Below are 22,534 nucleotides of genomic sequence, written 5' to 3'. Positions count from 1 at the left end.
TAAGGAAATTCAAAGATTCACTCCTCCCCAGAAAGAGGTCTATGGTTAGTTTAAAATACCAGTGGTCAGCATTTAAACTGAGATCTGTGGTTTCTCTCCACAAATGTAATTTCGCCCTTTATGTATAAAGTATTTTGAATGACTGTTTATGCTATTAAGTTTTAGGCCTTAACGCACACATGTAATGACAGAGTTATGGTTGCTGTGGCAACCATACGTTTTACTGTGGTGTTAAAATCCCAACCACATCATATTACCATACTCCCCCCCTCAGATACACTTTAATTGAAAATAGAAGTTGAATAGGAATCCAGTTTATTTCAACGTACATGATTGAATTCCACATCTTTGTATTTATAATTAAGGCTATGATTTAATCATGGGTGTTTTTACTAAAAAGTCATGGACAGGTTACAGGCAAGAAACAAAAAAAGTCACAGCCTGTGACCTGATCATAAATATCCCTGACAATCTTAGGGGTGGGGCTGGTTTGAACATTGGCCTGCTAAACCCAGGGTTATGAGTTCAATCCTTGAGGGGGCCACTTAAGGATCTGGGGCAAATCAGTACTTGGTCCTGCTAGTGAAGGCAGGGGGCTGGACTCAATGACCCTTCTGGGTCCCTTCCAGTTCTAGGAGATATAAAATAAATTAATGGAGATATACCTAAGTGCCCAGGACCGCCAGAGAAGCAGCCAGTGCAGCTGGCCTGGGGGCCAGGGCCACTCCAGTAGCAGCTGGTGTGGCTGGCTGCAGGGCCCCCGGAGAGGTTTACTGTAGAGCCGCTTCAGCAGCAGCCTGTGTGGCTGTTCCCAGGGCCACCCAAGCAGCTGGCCCTGGGGTCAGTCACACTGGCCGCTGCAGAAGTCACAGAGGTTGCAGGAAGTCATGGAATCTGTGACTTCCTGCAACCTCCATGACAGACACCGTGCTCTACTTATAACACTTTGTATTTAGACAGCATGAACTCCAAGTGTTTTATAGACATTCCTAATCTAAACACTCAACATCCTATTAGATAGGCAAGTATCAGTAACCCCCATTTTACAAGCAAAGAACATAAAAAGGCACAGAGAGGCAAAATGACTTGGCCTGGTTACACAGAGAGCCTGTGACACAGCCAGGAATAAAACTCAAGACTTCTTGACTCTCTGACCTGTGCTTTACACCACCATCCCCCCCATTTATATTAATCATGGGTCTTTTTAGCATAAAGGATCATCTTTTAGAAAGTTCTGAGTGCCTGAAAGCAAGGTTTATAATGAACATTCTCCACCTCAGCCATGAACTAGAATGGTTCCTGTAATAAAAGCTAAATCCCCAAATGAAAACTACGTTAGATGAGTGACCTTAAACTAACAGCAATGGCTCTGCTACTGTCCAGGCACAACAACGTTTGGGGCCACCATGCTCCTTCAATGTCACTGTTGAGCCAGAGCCTTCAAAAAGAACGATCTTGCATTTGTGGTCTCCCATTACCCCACTGACTTTATCTTCACATGATTTGTTAGCTATATTTGCGAGTCTTGGGGGAATAGTGGATGAACTACTCTATAAACAGGGCTAAGTGTTCCAAAGCTGTTATTTAGTGGGGCTGGAATTTATTTTCTTTACTAAGTGCAGAGTGCTTGTAATTTATCAGCACAGAGTGCCTTAAGTAAACAGCACTAAGCACTTAAAAACTCAGCAGTTGGTAGCTGGAATACAGTACTTCCAGCGTTGGTTATTCACATGATCAGATTTGGGATCTATTAACAAGGGGTCCGTTACCTATTAACCTGCACCAGGAGTCATATGCAATTGGCAGGCAGCCAAAGCATTACTCTGACAATAAGTCCCATGAGTCTGACAAAGTGGGTATTCACCCACAAAAGCTTATGCTCCAATACTTATGTTAGTCTAAGATGCCACAGGACTCTTTGTCGCTTTTTACAGACCGAGACTAACACAGCTACCCCTCTTATATCTGATAATACAATTTAGTTTGGTATTGCATCCTTACTATAAGTGTCACAACTGCTTCTTATGCAATTACAGCCTAGCTGCAAATATGAGCAGAGAGGTTGGTTGAGCTTCCATAAATACTGCAGGGCAAATGGCAGGGAGGCCACATTTTAGTGAAAAAACATACAAGGAGAGAATCCAGTTGCTGTGAGAGAAAGTTCATGTATGGATCTACTCTGCAAAATGCTAGTAAGGCAGGCATCGTGCAGTTCCATGTTTTTTTGTTTCAGTGACTCCAGATCAAGTTCACAAGGAAAAATGGGTTTTCTAACTACTAACCCTGCAAACTCTATCACCTAAGAGTCAAGCTGAGTTCTGACCTTCTGGAGCTTCATTAGGAAAAAACAGTTCTGCAGGCCAAATTCAGCTCTCAGTCACACTTGTGCAACACCACTGTCACCACTGGGATTGTACAGGTTTAACCAAGAGCACAATTGGAATGTAACTGATGATACATAAGCCACAACAGAATCCAGCTGGCTCCCTTGTAGCTGTGTTGGCTCAGTAAAATGAACAGGAGTCAAATATTACTTTTGTGACTAAACTAAGCAGGCATGGTCCCAAATATGAAACAGGTATAAGACCTGTTATATAAGAAGGAACTATTTATTCAGTCACTTGTTAGAATCAAATTGTAGGGGTCAAACTGTCAATTGAAAATGTGACTTTGAAGAGATTATTTGAGTCTGTAGTACAAACAAATGTTTGTTCTACTTTGCTTAGTGACTAATGCAGAAAATGGATCCTCAGTCAAGCAGGTCACTTTATTATTTATTTAAGCGCCGAGATTCTGCTGAGCCCTGTACCATTCCTAGAGGACACAGTCCTGGCCTGGTGAGCGTACAGTCTAAAAAGACAAAGATCAGACACAGAGGAGTGAAACAGAGTCCCAGAGAATAGCACTAACCCTTAACATGACACACTTGTGTTTATAGGTCTTGTGGATGAAGTGAGCTTTGAGGACAGATTTGAATGAAAAGAAGATGGGCACCTATCATACTGGAATAAGGAGGATGATCCAGATGTAGGGAGCAGAATAAAATAGAAGTGACAAGGGGAGGGGAGGTAAGCAGGTTTCACTAGCAAAACTGAAAATAATGGAAATGGGAGTAAATAGGTTGAAGTGGAGAAAAATTAGACTGGCTGAACATTGCTAGCTGTGCTTTTTAAAACAGCAAGGTGCATCAAATAAGAGGTAGAAAAATGGAGGGTGCATCAAACAACAGGTTGTAACAAGAGAGACAGATACATCCATCCCCTGGCCCATAGGAAGATGTCCAAATGACTTCCAAGGCATCTTATAAATCCAAACGAGGCATACCCACAGCAGCTTGCTATGGGGCATACTCCCCTCTCACTGGGAATTTTAAACTATAGCAGCAATAGGGAAAAAAAAGACCACAATATAGTTGGATTTAAAATCTTCTGAGAGCAGGCAGGAAATAAAAAATATTCAATATTTTTCAAATTCTTTTTTAATGAACAGATGTCAAATCCTTGAAACTGCCACTTACTAAGTCAAAAGAGGCAGCTGTTAAAAAGTTATTTTCATTTACTAATGTTGTAGGACAACTTGATAATGAGATTTTAATTAAACTCTATTTCAGTTAACCACCAAGGAGGTTGAAAATGCACTAAGGCACATCAACCCAGATGGTGCAGTTGAGTGTGTATCTCAGTGTCTGCCTGGGATCTAGGGGTGGGGGTGGGGGTAGGGGTAGGGGTAGTCGAAGCTCTATCCAGGTAACAGTGAGTGCTTTAGGGGAAAAGAGCCAGAAGAGATGTTGAAAATTATAAACAGACCTCCTAGCCTAAGGGTGTTTACCACCATTTAACACTTGAGTTTGTAATTTGGGAGTGAGATAATCAGATAGCAACAGTAACTGGGATGGCTCTCTCCCACCCTGGATATGTCCAGGAGGTTATGCACCTGTCAGATCCACATCTGAGTTCTGCAATCTGTGCCTTCGTTGCCTTGAGATTAGAGTACAATAACATGCTCTACAAGGAGAGACACTTGAAATCCATTTGGAGACAGAAACAGGTGCAGAATGCAACTACCTGCTTGTTAAGTGGGGTTCTTCACTGTGAACATTATACCGGTACTCTGTGATCTGCATTGGCTGCCAACTGGTTTCTGGGTGGAGTTTAAGAAGAAAGCACCCAATCCTTCACTAACACTGATACACTATTGCCACGTTTCATAATCAATGGGTCACAATCCCTGGGGGTAGGTCGCAAAAGACAATCAGAGGGGGTTGCAAGGCACTGAAGGTGTTATTACAGTTCTAAAGCAAAGAAAAAATTTCTGGAATAACTTCACGAGGGCCAAAACCTTCAAAGTTGGTGAGGTCAAATGTAGTTACAGTTGAGTTCCAGGTCAAGTATTCTCCTGCAACTGCTATATACACACATTATATAAGCTTACCAACGATAACATAGTTACAATTTTATTCTTATATTTGCAGCAATTGTAAGGGTATCCTGAAAATTTTTGAGTTTGAATAAGGGATCGCCAATCTGAAATGGTCAAGAAACCCTCTACTACTGTATTGAGTTCAGGAGTTACTCCTGACTGACAAAAGTGTATGACAGAAGAATTGGTATCACAATTTTTGCCTACAAAGGCCGTAACAGATTGGCACCTGCCTTTCCAAGAAATCTCCATGCACTATACTGCCTTGGTTGAGACCAGCAGACACACTCAAGCTGAAGGCGCCTCACCATACAACTAAGAAGAGTAATGTCAATTGAGAAAATTTGGGCAGGGAATTACACACTTGATAGGCACTCTGCAAAACCTATCAATATTCTTGGGCTTTAGGAGAGGGCAGAAATGTTTGGAAGGAATGTAGCTTTTCGGGAGGTGAGGCTCTTCTGTTACCAACTGTATTTGTGGGGGAGGTATCAGTTGTTGATGTTTGGGGGCGGAATGATTGCGTTATCAGCGAAAGCCCAGCATATTTTGATTTATTTAAAGCACTAAGAGTGGAACGCTCTTAACTTCATAGGATCTCTGCAATCCATTCCCCAGGATTTGTGGTAGTACTGTTGCAGATTTATGTTGTACTGTAGTCACAAAAAGCTTTTGCTCCTCTATATTATTCATATTGAGCATAAAAGTGTACTGGGCATTTACACATATTGTATTATCAACACAGATACAGACAGAGACAGACTGGGGAGCACAAAAACAATGAGACGTTATACACTGTGAAACAGAACTTAGATTACTAAGACATCTCATACGTCTTGTCTTATACTTTGATTATAAGTTCTTCGGGGCAGGGACAGTCTTTTTGCTCAGTGTCTGTACGTCTAGCACAATGGGGGCCTGGCCGAAGCCTGGAACTTCTAGCCACTACAATAATAAAATGATAGACAGCTTTTGGAGAAATGCTATTTGTTAGCTGTGACGCAGTGCTTTCCAGAAGCGAGATAAGCCATTGGTAAAGTTAGTTCCTTGTCCAAATTGCCCAGACTGAGGCTACGTGTACACTACTGCGGTAAATCAACCTATGCTACCCAACTCCAGATACATGAACATAGCAGCTGGAGTCGGCGTACCTTAGATAGAGTACCGTGGGGGGGGTCTACGGGAGAAACTCTCCCGTCGACTTACCTTACTCTTCTTGGCTGGGACAGAGTACAGGGGTCGACTGGAAAGCGATCTGCTGTCGATCTGGTGGGTCTTCACTAGACCCGCTAGATCGACCCCCGGTGAATCGATCTCAGAGCATCGATCCCAGCTATAGAGTAGACCTCCCCTGAATCTCCTAGGCTGCTGCCTGTAGGATGCCACTGCAAGCAAAACAAGAGCATTATATAGTATTAAAAATACACACACAACCAGATAGATGAATTTTGACCTCAAAAAAGAATGTCTATCTTAAAAATAATGACAGTCTGTCAGAGCCACAGAAACTGTCATGGTTTATAGGGAATTGGACTGTGGTAGAAAAAGTAGGATTTGAAAAAAAAATTGAGAGAAGATGGTTATGGGACATACAGGATCAGAGAGGGCTGTCCATTCATAGGGGACAGTACAAAGGAAGGTACATAGACCACAGAATACGTCTCACGTGAATGACTTAAGTGTTATAAGAAGGGGGAAGCAAAGCTGAATTATACCACAGGCAAGGCAGATGTCTCTGATAAGCTAATTCCCAAGTCACACAACCTGTTAGAATTCAATTGGCATTGCGTTCTTTTTTGGTGTGCACACCTCCTCATTGCATCACCAGAAAGTTCAAATTAAAATAGGACCCTCTACTCTGCATTTCCTGTATTTAAAAAAAATAAATAATAAAATCAGCAGCTTCCAACTGGCACCCACCTCCCGAACAGTCTCATAACGTTATAAGAGCACTGAGCAATCACACATTGATTTGGCAGTTGGCATTTCAGTTACTTCACTGAAATTCACTTTGCAGTCAGGGCAGGGTTTGGCTTTTTTCCCTCTCCTACCTTCTAAAGAGAAAATTTACTGGTGCTGACAACCATATGTTTTTCCCTGAGCTGTTAACTCGCCAGCTATTTGTTGAAGCTCAGCTGCATTAAGACAGCTCATTGTTACTATCGGTATTGTTACACCACTGTCAAACTGCTGTCACTTGGTATTTATCTACAGGTGGGGAGGGATGCACACAACTTTGTTTGAGTATCGTGCAAAAGAAGGGGAATTTCACTCATCTCCTATTTACTCAACTACCATCACTTTTTAGCACTAAGAATCAAATTGGGGGGAGGGATAGCTCAGTGGTTTGAGCATTGACCTGCTAAATCCAGGGTTCTGAGTTCAATCCTTGAGGGGGCCATTTAGGGATCTGAGGCAAAAATCTGTCTGGGGATTGGTCCTGCTTTGAGCAGGGGGTTGAACTAGATGACCTCCTCAGGTCCCTTCCAACCCTGACATTCTATGAAATTCTGCCCTGATTTACAGCCTCATCGCTTCCTGTGCAACACCCAAGAAGTCAATTTGGCTCCACAACTTGCCAGAAAGAGAACCCTGGTTTACTACTGGGTTGAAACATAGGTGTCATGGCTCTGCTAAATAGTGCACAACATCCTGCTAAGGAATCTTACCACAAATATCATACCATACAGTGTCAGCATTGGGGCCCCCATCTACTGAAAAGTCAACTGAACAGCTTTCCAACCAATAAAGAATTAGTTTAAGCCCCAGACCAGGATGCAAGTTTAGACAAATACATTTAGTCTAAACTTGCATCTTGTTGGTTTGGGAGCTTAAATTATTTCTCTAGATTGGTTGCAAACCTTTTATTTTACTTTTAACATAAGACCAACAAAGCTCCTGCTGTCAAAGTACAGTCAAACCTCTCAATCACACACTCCGCCATAACGCAAAATCGCATATAATGTGATCATAGGTTGGCTCCCTTTTAAGGCATAGTACCAGTGGTCCCCAACTCCATGGCAGGGGAGAGAAGCCGCAGCCCCGCACCTGCCGGGGACAGAGAGCACCAGCACTCGAGCCTCGAGTTCTCTGTCCCTGGCAGGTGCGGGGCCGTGGCTCCTCTCCCGTGCTGGGCACTAGGCGGCGCACATCAGTGCACTGCGTTGGGGACCACTGACTGGCTTGAAACCACGCTATACTGCGACCCCGCATTTATCGCGGTGGAAGTTTTTGGACCCCAAATGTCGCGTTATAGCGAGGGTTCACTGTATTAAGGTCAGGGAACCAACTGGGGTAGCAGCTAAATCTCCGCAGAGTAAGAATTTGAAGAGGAGGAGTTTTGGATCTAAGATCCCAGGCCTTACAGAAGGGGTTGAATGGAGAACCCACCCTGCTGGAAGGACAGTCACCCTACCAGATGTGGAACTCTGCAGAGAAAAAGGAGAAAGTGGGGTAGGGAAGGAGAGACACAAGTGAAGAGCAAAAGATATGGGGTCCCTGGCCAGCCACAAAATCAGAGGGGGTTAGGAGACCAACCTAACCTTAATTCATGGGGAGAAAGAACACCCCAAAAAAGCATGGAAAGATGCAATTTCCTTCCTAAATGAATTTGATCATCTCACAACGGCACACAGGGACAAGAGTTCAGATACAGCAGCAGAAATCAGGGATATTACAGTACCTCATCTGGAAGTTTCACCTACTCACAGAACTGCATTACTGTTGCTAGATTACTTTAACAGTTTACATCATGACTAAGGATAAGATGATGTCAAGGATGTAACGGATTCTGTGAGTTCCAGAGACCTCTGTGACATTTTCCACTTCAGCCCCAGGAGCGGTGGGGCTGAAAGTATCAGCCAGTGGGGACCCTGGAGCTCTGAGCCACCACAGGCGGTGGCGGGAGCCAGAGCACTCAACTGCTGTGGGCAGCAGGGGGATCCCAGAGCTCTGAGCCACTGGGGTTGTGGCACAGGCACCGGCGCTATCAGATGCTGCAGAGTGGGTGCTGGACTCCCTTCTCCCACAGTATAGCTTGAACTTTTTCCCGGCCTTCGTGGGGCTCAGGCTTCAGCCCTCTCCCCGTCAACCCCTCCCCCAGTATCTGCAGTAAAAGTCACAGACAGATCACAGTTGCCCGTGACCTTTTACTAAAAAAAAAAAAAACCATGACAAAAATCTTAACCTTAATCATGACACAGTGCTAACTGTACTGGAACATTTAAATAAGACAATCTTGCTGAAAGAAGGTCTATGTTGATCTCCAAGCAGGTTACCTGTACAAAGTCATCTGGCAATATTATAAAACATCTGTGGTCTAGTTCTCAGGGAGGTGGGGCAAACCCAGCTTTTCCATAATGCAGTGATACTAAGAGCTATGCAAGAAGAGTATGTCCACCTAAACCACTGCAGCAACACTGCAGTAGCGCTTCAGTGTAGACATTTACTACAGCGACAGGAGGGGTTCTCCCATCACTGTAGTAAATCCACCTCCCTGAGAGGCAATAGCTAGGTCAGGGATTAGTAACCTTTGGCGTCTGCAGATTTGGCCAACTGCAGCTCCCACTGGCTGCGGTTTGCCGTTTCAGGCCAATGGGGACTGCGGGAAGACGTGGCCTGGCCCACACCGCTTCCTGCAGCCCCCACTGGCCTGAACAGTGAACCACGGCCAGTGGGAGCTGCAATCAGCCAAACCTGCAGACACTGCAGGTAAACAAACCACCCCTTCCCGCCAGCAGCTTTCCCTGATGGACTGAGTGCCAAAGGTTGCCTATCCCTGAGGTAAGTCAACAGAAGAATGCTTCCATCAATCTAGTCCTGTCTACAGGGAGGATTAGGCTAGCTTAACTATAATGCTCAGGGTGCAGATTTTTCACACACCGAGCAACACAGCTGAGTTGATCTGATTTTCCAGTGTAAACCAGCCCTAGGTCTCCATCCTTAATATGCTGCTGATTAATTAAACTTCACATTTCAATGGCCATAATGAAAGCAGAAAACAGGGAGAGAGGGTGGGTTTGTACCTTTAATATTTCCCTAAACAAATTAAAAGCTTTAAAACAAAATCCTAACTGTGTTTATGAAGTTGTACAGTGTAAAAAGACATTAAGCTTCCATTTCTAGGAATTATTATAGATTTGGGTTTAATTTAAAGATGTTAGTTGCACTGTAGACAGATGCAAAGGAGGTTTAATCTCCCAAACTATACATCTGGGAATTGCTGAGGGGCAGATTTAAAACAGAATATATTTAAACAAACCAAAACTAGTGCTCTATGAGGTTTAGTAGAAAATGAGAGTAGGAGCCCATGAGAGAGCCTTGTAAAAAAAAATTATTAAAGTATGCCCTGTGAGGTATCATTTGAAAACTCCATCTGCTGAACATTATTGCCCTGGTAAAATACATGGATCAACATCAACAACGAGGAGTCCTTGTGGCACCTTAGAGATTAACAAATTTATTCAGATGAAATAGGCTTTAGCCCACGAAAGCTTATCCCAAATAATTCTGTTACTCTAAGGTGCCACAAGGACTCCTTGTTTTTGCTGATACAGACTAACACGGCCACCACGCTGAATGTATCAACATTATATGTGGGTTAAAAGATTCTACTACACATCATTGCTGTAACATGCTCCAAGTTTAAGAAAAGCAGACTCAAACAAGTGTTCAGAAACAAAGGCCTGGTCTACACTATGAGTTTAGGTCAAATTTAGCAGCATTAAATCAACTTAAACCCTGCACCCATCCACACAAAGCCATTTACTTTAACATAAAGGGCTCTTAAAATCGATTTCTGTACTCCTCCCCAAGGACGGGATTAGCACTGAAATCTATATCGCTGGTTCAAATTAGGGTTAGTGTGGATGCAATTTGACGGTATTGGCCTCCGGGAGCTATCCCACAGTGCACCACTGTGACTGCTCTGGACAGCACTTTCAATTCAGATGCACTGGCCAGCTGTACAGGAAAAGCCCCGTGAACTTTTGAATCTCATTTCCTGTTTGGCCAGTCAAGTTCATCACCACAGGTGACCATGCAGTCCGAGAATCGAAAAAGAGCTCCAGCATGGACCGTACAAGAGGTACTGGATCTGATCGCTGCATGGGGAGACGATTACGTGCTATCCAAACTACGTTCCAAAAGACAGAATGCCAATACATTTGAAAGAGTCTCCAAGGGCATGATGGAGAGAGGACACAATAGGGACTCACTACAGTGCCGCGTGAAAGTTAAGGAGCTCAGACAAGCCTACCAGAAAAGCAAAGAATCAAACAGACGCTCCAGGGCAGAGCCACAGACATGCTACTTCTATGCTGAGCTGCATGCAATCTTAGGGGGGCTGCCACCACTACCTCATCCCTGACCGTTGATTCTGAGGAGAGAGTACTCTCAGCCATGCCTAAGGATTCTGCGGATGGAGAAGATGCAGTAGAGAACGACAACCTTGAGGAGAGCACACAGCACACCATTCTCCCCAACAGCCAGGATCTTTTTCTCACTCTGACTGAAATACCCTCCCAAGCGGTACATGGTTTGAAAGCAAGCATTTTTTAATGATTAATTTGCCCTGCGGACTTGGGATGCATTCGCGGCCAGTACAGCTAATGGAAAAGTCTGTTAACATGTCTGGGGATGGAGCGGAAATCCGCTAGGAACATCTCCATAAAGCTCTCCTGGAGATACTCAAAAAGCCTTTGCAGAAGGTTTCTGGGGAGAGCAGTCTTATTCCATCCTCCATGGTAGGACACTCGACCACACCATGCATGTAGCAAGTAATCTGGTATCATTGCATGACAAAGCCTGGCAGCATATGGTCCCAGTGTTTGCTGGCATTCAAGCAACATCCGTTCTTTATCTCAGTGTGTTATCCTCAGGAGAATGATATCGTTCATGGTAACCTGGTTGAAATACGGGAATTTAATTAAGGGGACATTCAGAGATGGCTGTTCATACTGGGCTGTTTGCCTGTGGCTGAAAAGAAATCCTCCCAGCAGTTAGCCAAGCAGTGGAGGTGGGGAGGGGGCATTAGCACTGAGCTGTTCGTGTTTGGCCAGCAGGGATCTTCCCTGATACCAGCCACGTGGTGGGTAAAGCGATCATCCCTGACAATTGGATTGGGGGGGGTAGTTTGGTTTCTGCTGCTGCACCTTAACAAGAAAACCGCAGCACTCAACAGGCTTTGCTTGGTATGGGAAAGAAGGGCGCTGCTTTTATGAAGGCTGCAGAAGCCGAAAGACTATGTCTTACCATGGCCGCCTGCAAGCCAAATTCTGTTGCCCGGACCTGCGTCTGTGATCTCTAACACTAAAGCCGCAGGCACTCAGTATAATATGCAAAATGCGACCTTGTACCGAAATCACATGTGCTATGTAATGTGAATAGTGTTGTTCACCATGAACGAGTATACCCATTGTTCTGTAAAATGTATCTTTTTAAATACTTCTCTCTTTTTTCCCCTCCTGCAGCTGCAAATTTTTCAAGTCTCCCTCCTCCATCACGAAAGCTATCTTAGATAAGGCAGGAGAAAAAAAAATGCACGCGCAGTTAAGTGTTCTCTGAGATCATGCAGTCGACCTGCAGTGAAAGAGCTCATCTGAATGTGTGGAAGGACACATCACCACAGTACAGGAAAGTGGCCAGTGAACATGAGGACAGAAGGGATGAACGTTAGGACAGGAGGGACGATCGAGAGGAGAGGTGGCGGCAGGAAGATCAGAGTAGGCAGGATGCAACGCCTGGGCTACTGTGGGATCAAACGGGCATGTGCCAGCATCTGGTAGAGATTCAGGAATGGCAGCAGGATCACAGACTGCCACTGCAGCCCCTGTTTAACCACCCTCCCCAAGTTCCATAGCCTCCTCACCCAGACGCCCAAGAACGTGGGGGGTGGGGGAGGCTCTGTGCACCCTGCCACTCCACCCCAGTGGACAGCCCAAGCAACAGAAGGCTGTCATTCAGCAAGTTCTGAAGTGGCCTTTTCCTTCCTTCCTCTCCTCCTCCCACACCTCACCCAGGGTACCTTGTCAGTTCTCTCCCTACTTTTATAATCAATTCATAGAATATCAGGGTTGGAAGGGACCTCAGGAAGTCATCTAGTCCAACCCCCTGCTCAAAGCAGGACCAATCCCCAACTCAGTCCCCAAATCCTTAAATGGCCCCTCAAGGATTGAACTCACAACCCTAGGTTTACCAGGCCAATGCTCAAGCCACTGACCTATCCCTCCCCCACCTCCAAAAAATTGGAGATATACCTATCTCCTAGAACTGGAAGGGACCTTGAAGGGTCATTGTGTCCAGCCCTCTGCCTTCACTCGCAGGACCAAGTACTGATTTTTGCCCCAGATCTCTAAGTAGCCCCCTCAAGGATTGAACTCACAACCCTGGGTTTAGCAGGCCAATGCTCAAACCACTGAGCTATTCCTCCCCCCTACAAAGAGTACATGGTTTTTAAACAACAGCGACTATTTCCTTTGCAAGCAAGCTGTGATTGAAGGAGGGAAACTGGTTTTCAAAGCTTCTCTGATGCGCAGCACTTCCTGGTGTGCTCTTCTAATCACCCTGGAGTCTGGCTGTGCGTAATCAGTGGCCAGGCGATTTGCCTCAACCTCCCACCATAAACATCTCTTCCTTACTCTTACAGAGATTGTGGAGCACACAGCAAGCAGCAACAATAAGAATATTGCTTTCACTGAGGTCTGAGCGAATCAGTAAAGTGTGCCAGCAACCCTTTAAACGTCCAAATGCACATTCTACCACCAATCTGCACTTGCTCAGCCTGTAGTCGAACAGCTCCTAACTACTGTTCAGGCTACATGTGTATGGCTTCACGAGCAAAGGCATTAAGGGGTAGGCCGGGTCCCCAAGGATAACTATAGGATGTCAACATCCACAACAGTTATTTTGTGGTCTGGGAAGTAAATCCCTTGCTGCAGCTGTTTAAACAGACTAGTGTTCCTGAAGACGCAAGCATCATGAACCCTTCCCGGCCATCCCACGTGGATGTTGGCAAAATGTTCCTTGTGATCCACCAGTGCTTGCAGCATCCTTGAAAAGCACCCCTTGCGGTTTATGTACTGGCTGCCCTGGTGCTTCAGTGCCAAGATAGGGATATGGGTTCCATCTATCTCCCCATCACAGTTAGGGAATCACTTTGCAGCAAAGCCATCTACTATGACCTGCACATTTCCCAGAGTCACTACCTTTTGTAGCAGCAGCTCAGTGATTGCTTTGGCTACTTGCATCACAGCAGCCCCCACAGTAGATCTGCCCACTCCAAACTGATTCCTGACTGACTGGTAGCTGTCTGGCGTTGAGAAGAGAATGGAGATAGCCCTGTGGAAGCTTGCAAACTGTTAGGGCTGCTCTCATCTTGGTATTCTGGCGCTCCAGGGCAGGGGAAAGCAAGCCACAGAATTCCATGAAAGTGCCCTTACGCATGCAAAAGTTTCACAGCCACTGGGAATCATCCCACACATGCAACACTATGCGGTCCCACCACTCTGTGCTTGTTTCCCAGGCCCAGAATCAGTGTTCCACAGCATGAACCTGGCCCATTAACATCATGATCTCCAAAAAGCTGGGGCCCGCGATTTGAGAGAATTCTCATCACCGCACTGCCGTCGCCTCCTCCTCACCTAGTTTTTCATGTTCTGGTTCTGCATAAACTGCACAATAATGTGCAAGTTGTTTACAATGTTGATGACTGCTACATTGAAATGAGCAGGCTTCATACTTGCCATGGTATGGTGTCTGTACTGAAAAATGGCGCGAAACAATTGTCACCGTTGCTCTGACAGAGGGAGGGGTGACTGATGACATGGCTTACAGGGAATTCAAATCAACAAAGGGGGTGGTTTTGCATCAAGGAGAAACACAAACAACTGTCACTCCGAATAGCCCCCTCAAGGATTGAACTCAAAACCCTGGGTTTAGCAAGCCGTTGAATTCATGGCAGGGAGGGAGGAGCAAATGAATACAAAACAAATTGGGTCAATTTCTTGTTTTGATCCACTCCATCGATCTTTTACATCTTAGGCTGGCAGCAGACGGTGCAGTACGACTGCTAGCCATCATCATCTCCTGGTTGCTTGGCAGAAAATGGGAATGACCTGGCTGAGTCACTCTCATGTCTGCCAAGGCACCCCTACTGACCACAGCAAGGTCGGCTAAAAGAGCACCCAGGAGTACGATGATGATGGCTACCAGGCACAATGCACCGTCTGCTGCTAAATGGCAATGAGCTGCTGCTGTTTAGCAATGCAGTCCCCCATCTGCCAGCACCCAGGAGACATACGGTGATGGTCAGCTGAGCAAGCTCCATGCTTGCTGTGGTATGGTGTCTGCACAGGTAACCCAGGAAAAAAGGCACGAAACGATTGTCTGCCATTACTTTCACAGAGGGAGGAAGGGAGACGGGGGCCTGATGACACGTACCCAGAACCACCCGCGACAATGTTTTTTGCCCCATTGGGATCTCAACCCAGAATTCCAATGGGCGGGGGAGATTGCGGGAACTATGGGATAGCTACCCACAGTGCTACGCTCCAGAAGTCGACACTAGCCTCGATACTATGGATGCACACTGCCAAATTAATGTGCTTAGTGTGGACACATGCACTTGACTTTATACAATCTGTTGCCAAAAATCAAATTCTGTAAAATCAGAGTTATTTCGTAGTGTAGACATACCCAAAAGACACACTAGCACTCCAGCCAGGTGTTAATAAGCGACCATGGCTTAAGCAGCCATTGTTCAGCAACAGGAAAGTATAAACAAGAAATTTCCACTTCAGGGACCATTCAAACCTCATGTCCTGGTGACACGCAGGTCAAGCATGACTGAGCAAGGATGTTTCTAGGACAAGAAATTATGTTATAAAGCGAGAGGAAAATACTTGACTTCATGTCTTCTCCTCCCATCTCTCTGCTCATGATATTAACCACTCTGAAAGAACTGAAGTAAGGGGGAATGGTCCTAGACTGGAAGGAGACCCAGACTGTGGAACTTACTACAGCATATGTTGAGACAAAACTTTTGCTTTTAAGTTCATTTAAGCTTGTTAAATACTAGCTTGTGCATTACTTGTTTCTTTTGTAACCAATCCTGACTTTTATGCATCATCACTTGTAATCTCTTGAAATCTGTCTCTCAATAAATTTATCTTATTGGTTTATTTTATCCAGCATGTTTGGATTAGAGTATGTGGGAAACATCCATTTTCCTTTAAGGAAGTGATGGACTTTCTATGAGCATACACTGTTCAGCAAGGTACTAAGCCGCACAAGACACACATTTCAGGGGGACAAGGCTGGGAGTAAGAATTTGCAGGTGTCACCCTGTATGTAATTCAGGAGTGACTCCTCAGCATGCTCATGTATTTCGCTGGGAGTGAATTTGCATGCCGAAGGCTGCACAAGCATTCAGGAGTGGCTGTTCTGACTACAAAGCAGTGTAAAAGGCACCCCTGGCTAGAGACTTAAAGGGACACCAATGGTCAACAGCCAGGACTGTACCTTGGGGAATGTCACACCCACAGGGGTTGGGGGCACTTGATTCATTTACCTTTGTTAAAGGCTTTGAGATTTTTGGATTAAAGGCACTAGAGAAGTGCAAATAATTATATTATTCCCACAAAAAAGACCTTTTAAAATAAGAGTTAAGTTTGTTGAAGTTCATTTCCCAGCAACAAATATAAAGCAAGTAAGCCATCAATTAGAGCTACATAACATACGGCACAACCTCAAAACACATGCTCTACCAGCTAGCATCATAACTACCAGATCCCCTCAAACCCTTCACCTCACATCACCATACAGCTGCCAACACACACAGCCAATTCACTTACACACGTGGTGGAAGCAGTGGCAGCAGAACAATGGATGAGGATGGAGACAGAGAAGCAGCATGCAGTGAAGGGCGGACAGCGAGGGAGGAAGAGGAGCAGATGGTGGCGGGCAGGTGGATATCAGGAGACTGGGCGGGAGGTTGTGGGGATACCAAGGGGTTTGAAGTGGGGAGGAAGTAAAAACAGAATTAAAATGCATTCTCTGCCCAAATCTAGGCAATTACTAACAAACTAATCCTTTCCAATATTTCACAGCCTCAATAGCAATAGGGTCCCCAATGGTTGGACAGAAGCCTTGGGAGTGAACAGCAATGTCAGAAAGACATGGGGAGGGGCAAGCAAATGCAGGAGGGGCAGAAGGCCAGATGTAGCAATTCCCTGCCTTCTCCACCCAATAGACCTGCCATGGCTCATCAGGGAGAAGAGTTCCTGTACTGCCAGCCGTAGCAGGAACACTGTAGCAGCTCTCCCCCTGCATGGGACTAGCTGGCCATTAGCTCCTCCAGTCAGTACAAAGGAAACGTTGCTTTGTGCACAGATGACAAGTGAATGGAAAAAGCAAGAATAAATCTGCACCCTACATTTCTCCCAAGAGAACAAATCTCTAGGAAGCCACTTCACTGGCAGCTTCATCCCCTCACCACAAAGTCTTGTCCCTTTGGGGTATGACCATCCTTCCAACCTGAAGACAGACTCTTCATTACAGCTCTGCATGTCTGTGTGCACGCGCAAGGGGCGGGGGAGGAGGGGGAGGTGTTTCCAGGACAAACACATGGCAGTTAGTAGCTGCATATCATTCTTTCACCCCATGTCCCAGTGCACTTTTCAGGGTTTGTTCCAGGATCCCCATCATCAAAGGCTAAAATTGCAGACTGTTTTTTGCTGGCGGGTGGTTATCAAATCCCCTACAGCTAAATATAATCCCTCCAACATTGCTTCTAGCCTGGAAGGCAAGGGACGATGGTGGAATGCAAGCCCTGATGTGCTGCCACCAGGCCACAAATCACCTCCCTTCATTTCTTCCTTCCCCACAAAGATAAGGCTCCCTAACAGCAGCAGCAGCAAAGGATCGCAGCAGAGTTCCCGCAGGTTCTGCTTTTATAACAGCACTGACAGAGAATACATTGACAACTCTTGTCAGTTTCTCTGTGTGCTTTCAGGAGAGGCTGTGGAAATTCATCTGCAATGATAAAAATAGGGATTCTTTACCAGAAGCCTCCCTGAGGAGTCATTTGAAGATGTACGACTTGCCAGTTCAAATCCAACCCATATTGTTGTTATCTGACAAATACTGTACAGCCTATAGGAAGTGACAAGTTTTCACACCATAGAAAGCTACTACATATGTTATTAACTGACATTCTTACAGGGCGAGAACAATTGTCTGGTACAAGACAACTCCCCCTCTGTCCCTGGAGAGGAAAGAGGTGTTCTCCTGAGCAATTTTGAGGCCTGGTCTACACTTCCAGGTTAGGTTGAATTTAGCCATGTTAGGTCTAAACAACCAACCTCGTTCCGCTGACCTAAAGGGCCCTTAAAAATCGACCACTTTACTTCTCCCCAACAAGGGAGTAGTGCTAAAACTGACCTTCCTGGGTTTAATTTGGAGTAGTGTAGATGCAGCGCAGTGCAATTCAATGGTTTTGGCCTATGGGAGCTATCCCAGAATGCTCCAACGTGACCACTCTGGACAGCACTTTCAACTCCGATGCACTCACCAGGAACACAGGAAAAGCACCAGGAACTTCTGAATTTCATTTCCTGTTTGGTCAGCGTGGTGAGCTAGGTAGCACAGGTGACCATGCAGTCCCAGAATCACAAACGAGCTCCAGCATGGAGCGAATGGGAGACACTGGATCTGACTGCAGCATAGGGAGAAGACTCTGTGCAGGCAGAACTCTGATCCAGTAGAAGAAATGCTGATATATACATGCCAAAATTGTACAGAGCATGGTGGACAGAGGCTACACCAGGGATGCATAGCAGTGCCACATGAAAATTAAGGAGTTCAGGTAAGCCTATCAAATGACAAAGGTGGTAAACAGTTGCTCAAGATCAGAGCCCCAAACATGCCATTTATATGATAAACTGCATGCCCTTCTAGGGGGGGACCCTACTAGTACCCCAACACTCTCCGTGGACACCTGCAAGGTGGCAGCCTCATGCAACATGGATGAGGATTTTGTGGACGAGGAAAAGGAGGAGGAGAATGCACAGCAGACAAGTAGAGAATCCGCTCTCCCCGGCAGCCGGGACCTTTTCCTCCCCCTAGAGCCAATACTCTCCCAGGACCTATTGCTCCCGGACCCTGAAGGCGGAGAATGCACCTCTAGTGAGTGCACATTTGCAACGACATTACAGGGGTTAAAAGCAATTGTGTTTAATGTCTGATTTGCCCTGAGCAATTGGGATGCATTCGGAGCCAGTACAGCTAATGGAAAAGTCTGTTAACATGTCTGGAGCTGGAGCGGGAATCCTCCATGGACATCTCCATGTAGCTCTCCTGGAGGTACTCTGAAAGCCTTTGCAGAAGGTTTCAGGGGAGGGCTGCCTTATTTCATCCTCCAAGGTAGGACACTTTACCACACCAAGCCAGTAGCAACTGGTCTGAAATCACTGCAGCACAAAACATGGCAGCCAATGGTCCTGAGTTTTGGTCACATTCATGCAACATTCAGTCTTTATCTTTCTGTGTCAGTCTCAGGAGAGTGATATCATTCATGGTCACCTGGTTGAAACGGGAAGTTTTGTAAGGAAATAGTAATCCCTCTGTTTGCTGATCCCTGACACATTAGACCCTGGGCATGCTAGGCTGTTTGCACTTGGTTAAAAGGGATCATCCCAGAGAATAGCCCCGTGGAGGGAAGGGGGAGGGATGTGCTGCACATCCACCCCAAAACCGCAGCCTCTCTTTTTAAATGGCAAACACAACCGGCATTGGTTGCTATGGGAAAAGAGGGCGCTGCAGTTTGAAACCATTCTCACATGTCATGAACGCAGAAGAAGCCAGCCCCACATAACCTTTGGCTTACCATGGCTGCCTGCAAACTGAATTCTGTCACCTAGCCGTGTGTGATGTGTCATCATACCAGCAAGCACTCAATATAAAAGGCAAAATGCGACCCTGTACCTAAAACACGTGCTGTCTGCTGTGAATTGCTTGATCCACTGTGAGAGTCTCCCTTTTGTTCTTAGAAATGTATCTTCTGTAAAGTCTACTCTCCTTTTCCCCCCCTGCAGCTGCAAATGCTTCTATGCTCCCCGCATCAACTCCATTCCTGAAGTTATCACAGATTAGAAGGTGAAAAAAAAACGCACTCGCAATGACGTGTTTTCAGAGCTCATGCAATCCTCTCACACTGATTGGGCACAGCTGAATGAATGGAGGCATTCGGTGGCAGAGGCCAGAAAAGCATACAGTGAGCGTCATCGGAACACGCAGGAGAAGATGCTGAGGCTAATGGGGGAGCAAATGGACATGATGAGGCATCTGGTGGAGCTGCAGGAAAGGCAACTAGTGTACGGAACCCCACTGCATCCTGTATAACCGCCTACTCTCCTTGCCAAGTTCCATATCCTCCTCACCCAGATGCCCAAGAAGAGGGGGGAGGGAGAGGCTCCAGGCACCCTGCCACTCAACTCCAGGGGATGGCTCAAGCAACAGAAGGCTGTCATTCAAAGCCTTAACCCTAATCCTAAGCCTTCCCTCTTCCCCCACCCCACCCATTATCAAACCTTTTGTACACCTAGGCTTCTTTTACTAATCAGTGTCGTCAGTGATCTCAAGTATTTTTTTTAATAAATAAAGAATGAACAGATTTAGAACAACAGGGACATTTTCTGAGCCAGCTGTGGTCAAAAGGGAGAGGAGGATTGTCTTACAGGGAAAGGGTTAAGAAGGGAAAGAATGGATAAAACAGAGTCAGTCTGGGCAAAAAATCACATTGAGGAAGAACGCTACTAGAGCCTCCCCTTAGATAGTGCTTGGGGTGTGCTATAGACCTCCAGGATCTGATCTGGATATGGACAGAGACCTTTTTAATGAAGAAAATACTAATGGGAATTGTGTGATTATGGGAGACTTTAACTTCCCAGATATAGACAGGAGGACAAGTGCTAGTAACAATAATAGGGCTCAGATTTTCCTAAAATTTCCTATACTTCTCCCTGGTTCTTCTCCTTCTCTCTCTTAATGCTATTCCTCGATATATTTATGAAAGACCAATCAACTCCTCAAGACCATTTTGCTTGTTAGAGCTGAACAGAGCCAGAGCTCTGAAAGCTTAACTCCTTTCCATCAGACAGGTTTTCCATTCTCGAGAATGCCTAGTATATTTACGTCCTCTCTGTAACGCTGTTCCAAGTTGAATTCGAAATAGTAGCCAAACCTTCCTTCAACCTTGGGAGAGAACAACCAGAAACTAGCACACCGATATCTCCCACGATGAGGTTCTCACCAGTGCTTTACTAACGGTATTACAAGACCATTTGCTTATCGTTCTACTGGACATATGAGCCTTACCCCTGATGCCTCTACAAGACCGCATTAGCTTTTTTTACATCGCCATACATTACATTGGTCGTTCATAAGTCTACTGTGATTCCAACCAAGTGCTCCGAGGGTTTCTCACTCCCTAGTTACTGATTCCACACTGATGCTCGTCCAGCTAGTAGACATAGTTCTTGCTTGTCTATCCCTAAATGATCAGACCCGATAGCACTTTGCACTATTAAATTCATATCTCCTATTGACTCACAGATACACGGTCATCCAGATCTTCCACGTAAGATATCCAGTCCTTCTGGTATTGCAAGACCATCCCATGCTTTTGTTCTCCGCAAACATTTATTAGCACTATAAGTCACCCACTTTTTGTGCCAGTTCCAAGGTCAGATAATAATATAATTGGGTCCAGAATCGGATCCCACGTGGGACTCACTAGTAACCTTCCTCACCTGACGATGTCACTTTAACAGGTTACTATGAAGGAGAAAACCACCTCATTGAGTCTCCCTTTAACCAGGTTCTCTTAAGCTATTCAATTTTCATAGTCGACAGAGAACTACCAATCTTCCAATTTTGGCTAATAAGTCCCATGGTGAAGGACTGTATCGAAAAATGCTTACTGAAATTGAGGTAAATTTAGTTTCCGCACCAACTGGAACCGATGTTTTCCTTTGTCTAGAAATACGAAAATCTGCGTTTATTTCCCAACGTAGACAGAAGGGGAAAGTCAGGTTGGTTGGCACGATCTACCTTTTCTAACACATGTTACAATTTCCTGTTGTAGATTTCTGCTTACGCGTCGCTATGTCATCATAAAGCTATTTACCTCAGCTCTAGCATTCATAGGGAATCTGGTTAAGGTATGAAGGTGAGTGAGTTTTTTATGGGGTTTTGTTTTCCATTCTTTCGGTTTTCTTATCTAAGATTTCATTGTTATACGTCATTTGGCCTTACTAATGCAGATGCCTACCATATTTTAAAAAAAATTATCATAATGGTTCTTTCATGAAGTAAAGGAGTTGAAGCGATTAAACGATAAGTATTCATATCATCAGCTATTCATCTTCGATTATCTATCATTGAATAAGAGTTCGGTTCTATCTGTAAATGCGGGCCGTGTAATTGTTCAATCGATGTAGGCTTTTAAGGTGTTCATTGTTGACGATATTTCTCACCCACTCCTCTTGGATGCATTTAACCTTCACAATAACAGGAGTCATGGTGTGAACTCATTTTTTTCTGTCCGTTTTAAAGTGGAATCTCTGTTCATCTTATCGCCTTAACAGCAGTACGTGGTGTCGTTCTTTGTGTACGTTTATGCTACTCTGTTATGTATTGATATCGTGATTTAACACCTCTACTGCGATTGCACTTGTCTAAATCCGTCTATCGAATTTTCCGAGAACCTATCTTAGGGGTGCAGGCTTCTGTATAGTTCTGTCAACTTTGAACCTTTGAAGTAGTTCCAGGCTTCCCCACGTTAACGATCCCAACGGTTCATTCAGTCCAATCCCCTTCCTAACGAATTTCCGCGTTAATTTCTTTAAAATTAGCCCTTGAAATAAAAAAACTCTAGACGTAGCTCCCGTGTGAATTCTGGATTCCTCCTATTTTTGTTTATTCCTTCACATGTAGTTTTAACGACTACTCATGATGCAGCTTGAACCGGAAGAGATGTCCCATACAACATTTCTTCTATGGGAGTCCCCACTACTCACCCCAAAACCAATCTAAAAAATGGATCCCCTAATTGTGTGGT

The 22,534-nt window shown here is 45.1% G+C and overlaps 1 protein-coding gene and 1 pseudogene across 8 annotated transcripts in view; one reads left to right on the top strand and one right to left on the bottom strand.

Moving 5' to 3' along the window:
- Nucleotides 1-22,534, bottom strand: part of NF2 (NF2, moesin-ezrin-radixin like (MERLIN) tumor suppressor) — a 104,610-nt gene that overhangs the window by 75,642 nt on the left and 6,434 nt on the right. The gene's annotated exons all lie outside the window — the stretch shown is intronic.
- On the top strand, nt 10,212-12,391 carry LOC142045854 (uncharacterized; annotated as a pseudogene).

Source organism: Chelonoidis abingdonii, chromosome 22, assembly GCF_003597395.2.
Source record: "Chelonoidis abingdonii isolate Lonesome George chromosome 22, CheloAbing_2.0, whole genome shotgun sequence".
NCBI lineage: Eukaryota > Metazoa > Chordata > Testudines > Testudinidae > Chelonoidis > Chelonoidis abingdonii.
The sequence above is the reverse complement of the archived record's forward strand: the minus strand, read 5'-3'. Positions and strand labels throughout refer to the sequence as shown.